This window comes from Suricata suricatta, chromosome 5 (genome assembly GCF_006229205.1).
Source record: "Suricata suricatta isolate VVHF042 chromosome 5, meerkat_22Aug2017_6uvM2_HiC, whole genome shotgun sequence".
In the NCBI taxonomy this organism is placed as follows: domain Eukaryota; kingdom Metazoa; phylum Chordata; class Mammalia; order Carnivora; family Herpestidae; genus Suricata; species Suricata suricatta.
Genome location: NC_043704.1, coordinates 14,794,888 through 14,801,587, shown reverse-complemented (window position 1 = coordinate 14,801,587; position 6,700 = coordinate 14,794,888). Strand labels below are relative to the sequence as shown.

General features: G+C 46.3%; 1 non-coding gene across 1 annotated transcript; it reads left to right on the top strand.

Annotated features, from left to right (window-relative positions):
- The first annotated feature begins 1,197 nt into the window (after window positions 1–1,197).
- On the top strand, window positions 1,198–1,393 carry LOC115292997. Its single transcript, XR_003909276.1, has one exon. It is a non-coding gene; the product is annotated as a U2 spliceosomal RNA (small nuclear RNA).
- Window positions 1,394–6,700: the final 5,307 nt, after the last annotated feature.

Genomic DNA, 6,700 nt, shown 5'->3' with positions numbered 1-6,700 from the left:
ACCAGTGCTCTGCCGAATTGGGCACATGGAAAATCTGAACATCCACCAGTATGTTTATGTTTATACTAATGATCTGATGAGTGCCACTTTGTTTTTTTATTTTTTAATGTTTATTTATTTTTGAGAGAGAGAAAGAGTGCGAGTTGGGGAGAGAGGGAGACACAGAATCCAAAGCACACTCCAGGCTCCGAGCTGTCAGCACAGAGCCGGACACGGGGCTGGAACTCGCAAGCAGTGAGATCATGACCTGAGCGGAAATCAGATGCTTCACCGACTGAGCCATCCAGGAGCCCCTATTTTTTAAAAATTTGTTTATTTATTTTTTGAGAGAGAGAGAGAGCAAGTTGGGGAGGGGCAGAGAGAGAGAGGGAAGTAAAGGACACCAAGCAGGCTCCACACACTCAGCACAGAGCCGGATGCAGGGCTGCTACTCATGAACTGTGAGATCATGACCTGACCTGAAACCAAGAGTCAGCTGTTTAACCCACTGAGCCACCCAGGAGCCCCTGACAAATACCACTTTAAAGACAGGTTGTCTCTTACGTGAACTTTGTTTCTACTTGCCTGACCTGCTACATTAGTGCCTTATTGCTACTGTAACAAATTATCTGGAATTTGGTGAAACGACACAAATTTGCTTCTGGAGGTCTGAAGTCTGCACGGGGTGTCACTGGGCTACAATCCGGGTGCTGGCAGTGCTGCGTTCCTTTCCAGAGGCTCTGGGGGAGGATCCGTCTTGCTCCCTTGCAGAGGCCACCCGCCTCCTTGGCCCGCAGAGCCCTCCATTCTCAAAGCCAGTAACTGCCAGTGGAGACTGACTCACGCTGTTCAGCTCTGACACTCTGCCTCTGCTCTGCCCCCACCCCCCCCCGCTTTCACTTTCTAGGACTTTTGGGATTATGTTGTGCTCACCTGAATAATCCGGGATAATCTCATGTCAGAGTCTGTTAATTAGCAACCTTAATTCCAACCGCAACCTTAATTCATCCTTGTGTCATCTACTGGAGTCCCACATTCTAGGGATTACAACACTGGCACTTGGGGGGTCACAATCCGTCTACTATACCCACTTTGTGGCAAGTGATGAAAATATAGGGTATTTCAGGAATCGTGTGTGTGGGTTGTTTATCTATATCTGTATGTTTAGAATTATTAGATTCCCTCCATTACTCTTTTTGTTTTATTGATGTATAGTAGATCGCTTCTCAGCCTTTTGGCTAAGATCAAGTGATGTATAGTAGATATATTAGTTTCAGGTATAGAACATTGTGATTTGATACTTACATATAAGACAAAACGCTCTTTCCCTATTCTTTTTTTTTTTGATGTTTTTATTTTTGAGAGACAGAGACAGTGCGAGCAAGGGAGAGTCAGAGAGAGAGGGAGATACAGAATCGGAAGCAGGTTCCAGGCTCTGAGCTGTCAGCACAGAGACCGACACGGGGCTCGAACCCATGAACCATGAGATCATGACCTGAGCCGAAGCTGGACGCTTAACTGACTGAGCCACCCAGGCACCCCTCCCTATTACTCTTAAAACTCAGCTTCAGTGAGTAACAGACAAGACTTCTGGAGTAACAACTCTTTCTGGGGCTGTAACCCTTTCTGAACGGAGACTTTATCGAATACCATGGTTCTAGGATGCTTCCACTAGGAATTCTAAGCCAGTTACAAAATTCTATCTTCTTAGGTCTTAACTGGAGTCAAACAATCTACATGTACGTAACATAATCAAAATATACCATTTCCTTCCTTTGCTAAATAAATGCACGTCCCTCTTTTCCCTCAAATGGCTTCTTAGTAAGAGAACTTAACTCAATCAGTAAAGCATCCAATTCTTGATTTTGGTTCCCGGTTCTTGAGTTTAAGTCCCTGTTTTGGGTTCTGTGCTGACAGTACGGAGCCTGCTTGGGATTCTCTCTCTCTCTCCCTCTCTCTCTCTTCCCCTCCCCCACTCATGCTGTCTTTCTCTCTCTCAAAATAAATAAATAAACTTTTTTAAAAAATTTATTAGGGGGGGACGCCTGGGTGGCTAAGTCGGTTGAGCGTCTGACTTCAGCTCAGGACATGATCTCACGGCTCTGGGTTCAGGCCCCTCGTCAGGCTCTGTGCTGACAGCTAGCTCAGAGCCTGGAGCCTGTCTTCAGATACTGTGTCTCCCTTTCTCTCTGCTCCTCCCCTGCTCATGATGTCTCTCTCTCTCAAAAATAAATAAAAACATTAAAAAAATAAAAATAAAAAATTTATTGAGGCACCTGGGTGGCTCAGTCAGTTGAGTGTCTGACTTTGGCTCAGGTCATGATCTCTCAGCTCATAGGTTCAAGTCTTGAGTCAGGCTCTCTGCTACAGCTGGAGCCTGGAGCCTGCTTCCAATTCTGTCTTCCTCTCTCTCTGCCCCTCCCCCACTCATGCTCTTGTGCATGCTCTCCCTCTCTCTCTCTCTCTCTCTCTCTCTCAAAAAATTTTTTTTAATTTACTGTCAAGTTGGCTAACATACAGTGTATACAGTGTGCTCTTGATTTTGGGGGTAGATTCCCATGATTCATCGCTTACATACAACACACAGTGCTCGTCCCAACAAGTGCCCCCTCAATGTCCATCTCTCATGTCCCCCCTCCCCAGCTCCCATCAACCCTCAGTTTGTTCTCTGCTAAATAAACTTTTAAATAAATAAATAGATAAATAAATAAATAAATAAATAAATAAATAAATAAAGGTTTAAAGAAGGAAAACCCCCTTACAATTTCCATTGCAACTTTGGACATGAGGGAGATTTGGGGAAGAAAGTTGGTTTTGTGTTAGATTTGCTGGTTTTGCAGTAGGAGATTCTGACAAGGGCAGGTCCTTCTGAAATCATGAAGGAGAAAAACGACAAATGTTCCCCTTCTTGTTCTGCTCATGAAAATACTTTTAGGCCAAGACCAGAAAATTCCGGTCCTGAAATGATGCTCTATCACAACATTAAGTACACTCAGAATTTGTACTAGTCTACTTCTCTCCCCCTGAGTCTGAGTTGACAGCCTGGTGGTGATATTTCAGAGAAGAAGCAGTGAGTGGGGGCTGAAGAGGAAAGAATATTTATGTCTAGCCACCCCTGGGAGTATGGGTGCCATCTGTCATTTTGACCTCAGTTGACATTTTTCTCACTGGAATCTACAAATGTAACAGGGGAGATAATCATTTTCCTTTTTATTCGTATCTGTTTGAATCTTCTCTCCTATTATACCTACTCCAGTATTATTACTACTGTTCATAAAAATGAATGACCCTTTCAAATATGTGCTATAAAAATAAACTCTTCAGCGTGGAGTTGCATAGACTTAGAAGAGAAAGGCTCACGAGTAACTTTTATTTTTACAGTCATTAGGGAAAACAAAATTTCCAGCATCTCCAACCACTGCTTTTTCTTCCTGAACCTGGTTTATTTAAATAGCTCCTATCAGGGCGACTGGGTGGCTCATTCAGTTAGGCGTCTGACTCTTGATCTCAGCTCAAGTCATGATCTCACAGTTTATGAGTTCAAGCCCCACATGGGGCTCAGTGTTGATGGTGCAGAGCCTGCTTAGGAATCCGTCTCTCCTTCTCTCTGTCCCTCACCTGCTTCTGCACACGTGCATGCTCTCTCTCTCTCAAGATAAATAAATAAACTTAAAGAACTTAAAAAAAATAGTTCATATCCACTCGAGCTGGTTCTAGCAACTGGGCTCTAAGGGATCCCAACATCTAACGCGAGTAGACACACTTTGGTTTGGGTCTTGGCCTCCGGTCGTATGATGGGCTGGTGGAATATTCTTCCATCAGACACTTGTCACAGAGGTTGCAAGCTGGCTCAGGTTTGTTACTTGATGGGAGAAGCAGCTCATTGACTGAACCGGCACTGCAGAAAGTCCCTCTGCGGTGCTAACACATTTTTTGTCAGGTGTGTAATTTTTTAAGCAAGCTCTATGCCCAACGTGGGGCTTGAATTCACAACCCCGAGATCAAGAAGTGCGTGTTCTACCAACTGAGCCTCCCAGACGCCCCTGGGAGTGTATTTTTAATACATGTATGTGAGGCGGGGCTCTTTTCACATCACATCTCCTGGAAATCTTCAATTTGACAAGGACAACGTCTCCATCAAAGACTGCTACTATCTTAGTTTGGCCTGGCTCGTTAAAATACACTGGCTTGGGACACAAAAAGGAGACAGAGGAGTCAAGCGGCACAGATCACGTTCCGGCGGGGACAGGAGCTGAGTTAGAGATGAGCCTGCAGGAAGGGCGCCTGGGAAGGGAAGGGCCGGATGGCGCAGAGGGGAAATCTCAGGGACGACCTCAGGCAGCCTGTGGGGAGCTCCGAGCTGAGCTGGTCTGTCTCATGCACACTGGCTGCCCCCAGAAAGGGCTGGGCCTTTGGGTGCCACAGTTTTCTTGCGAAAGAGACCAGTTTCCAAAGCAGGCTGACGGCTGAGAGCTGTCCGCCGACACCCTGCCCGGCAGCAGGGAGGAAAATTCTCCGGTCCTGGAGGGGAAGTCGGGATTTGCAGGCTCACGTGGGCCAGCAAGCCACCCACCTCTTGGTGAAGGGAGCACCTGCCTGGCCCGGGGAGCGTCACCAGGAAATGTCTGTGCTCTGGACTCGCTGCCTTGCTACCCTGGACTTCCAAGAGCTTCTCTCGCCAACGAGGGGCTTCTGTCAAAGTTGAAGGTGGCAGTCCTCGCCCAGTCAGGCCAGATATCTGGGTTGTAGTGGGCTTCAGTGTTTCCAAGTTTTGTGGCTTCATTGCCAATGTTCATAAAATTGGAATTTCCCCCAAATTCCAGATTTCTGGTTTTTCTTGGGAAAAAAAAAATCAGAAGGTCTGACCTCACTCCCTTCAAGGGCAGTCATTGGACATGTGGCAAGCATGCCAGTGTGCGGAGACCCCCACCAGGCCTCTGGCCCCTGTGAGCATCTGCTTGGGCAAGTGCTGGAGTTTGAATAATATTCAATTATTTGAACATAACTTCTAAGTTAACTCTCTCTCTCTCTCTCTTTTTAATGTTTATTTACTTTTGAGAGAGAATAGGGAAGGAGCAGAGAGAGAAAGGGACAGAGGATTTGAAGTGGGTTCTGTGCTAGGGCGCCTGAGTGGCTCAGTCAGTTAAGCTTCTGACTTCCACTCAGGTCATGATCTCACGGTCTGTGAGTTCGAGCCCCGCATCGGGCTCTGTGCGGTCACCACAGAGCCTGCTTCCGATCCTCTGTCCTTCTTTCTTACTGCCCCTTCCCTGCTCATTCTCTCTCCTCTCTCTCAAAAATAAAAAGCCTTAAAAAAACCCCGAAGTTTTTGAAGTGGGCTCTGTGAAACGGGCTTGACAGCAGCAAGCCTGACATGGGGCTCAGTCCACGAATCGTGAGATCATGACCTGAGCCAAAGTTGGAAGCCCAACCGACGAAGCCACCCAGGCACCCTGACTCTCTTATGTTTTTAATTTCAACAAAGCAGATAACCTTGTAGTAAAACCAAAATAAATGAATCTCTTAATTACACATACTTCGGCATATACCGAATACAAATTTATTTTTATTCCAGTAGCGAATATGAATTTTAAAATGAGAAGGAAAAAAAGCCAGCCCAATGTGATGTCCCCTGTCCAGGGGAGTCACCAAGTAATTGGTGTTGGTGGATACGAGTAACACTCATTGCTAAAAAGGAACCAATGGCGTTGACACTGTGACACGTTAGGACAAGTAATTATACATTTGTAACGGACGGAGGTCCTTCATATACACCAAGTGTAAGAAGTGACATTTAAGGGCACCTGGGTGGCTCATCCGGCTCTTGATTTTAGCTCTGGTCATGATCTCACAGTTCAGGAGACAGAACCCTCCTATGGGCTCCGTGCTGACAGCCTGCTTAGGATGCTCTCTCTCCCTCTCCCCCCGCCACCGCTCGCTCTCCCTTTCTCTCTCAAAATAAACAAACTTAAAAAAATTTAAAAGAAAAAAAAAAGAACAGCTACTTCAATAAAAATTACTTGTGGGGCACCTTGTGGCTCAGTTGGTTAAGCGTTCAACTTGGGCTCAGGTCATGATCTCGTGGTCAGTGAGTTCAAGTCCCGCATCTGGCTCTGTGCTAACAGCTCAGAACCTGGAGGCTGCTTCGGATCCTGCATCTCCCTCTCTCTCTCTCTCTCTCTCTCTCTCTCTCTCTCTCTTTCTCTCTCTCTGCCTTTCCCCCACTCACACTCTTGTCTCTTTCTGAAGAATAAACATTAAAAAAATTTTAATGACTCCTTCACTAAAGAGCACGGCATCTGCAAACCCAAGCTACTTAAGTGGCAAGTCGGAGTGTTGATGGATTCCCTGGTGCTTTGTGCTGAAATGTGTCTTATTCCAAATGTCAGAGTCATTTTGATTGTGGCCCCACCATTGGCGCAAAACCTTGAGCATTACTTGTCTTCACTTTGAGGAGGCTTGCTGTGACATGGGGTCCCTATCAGAGGTCAGTAGTGGTAAAAGGCAGATTTTACCCAGGAGAATATGTCCCAGTGTATCCCCAGAGGCTTGGTCCTGGTTGAACTGAACATTTCAAGAATATCTCTCTTGGGGCACCTGGGTGGCCCAGTTGGTTAAGCGTCCAACTTTGGCTCAAGTCATGATCTCACAGTTTGTGGGTTCTGGCCCCAAATCGGGCTCTGTGCTGTCAGCCCGGAGCCTGGAGCCTGTTTCCAATTCT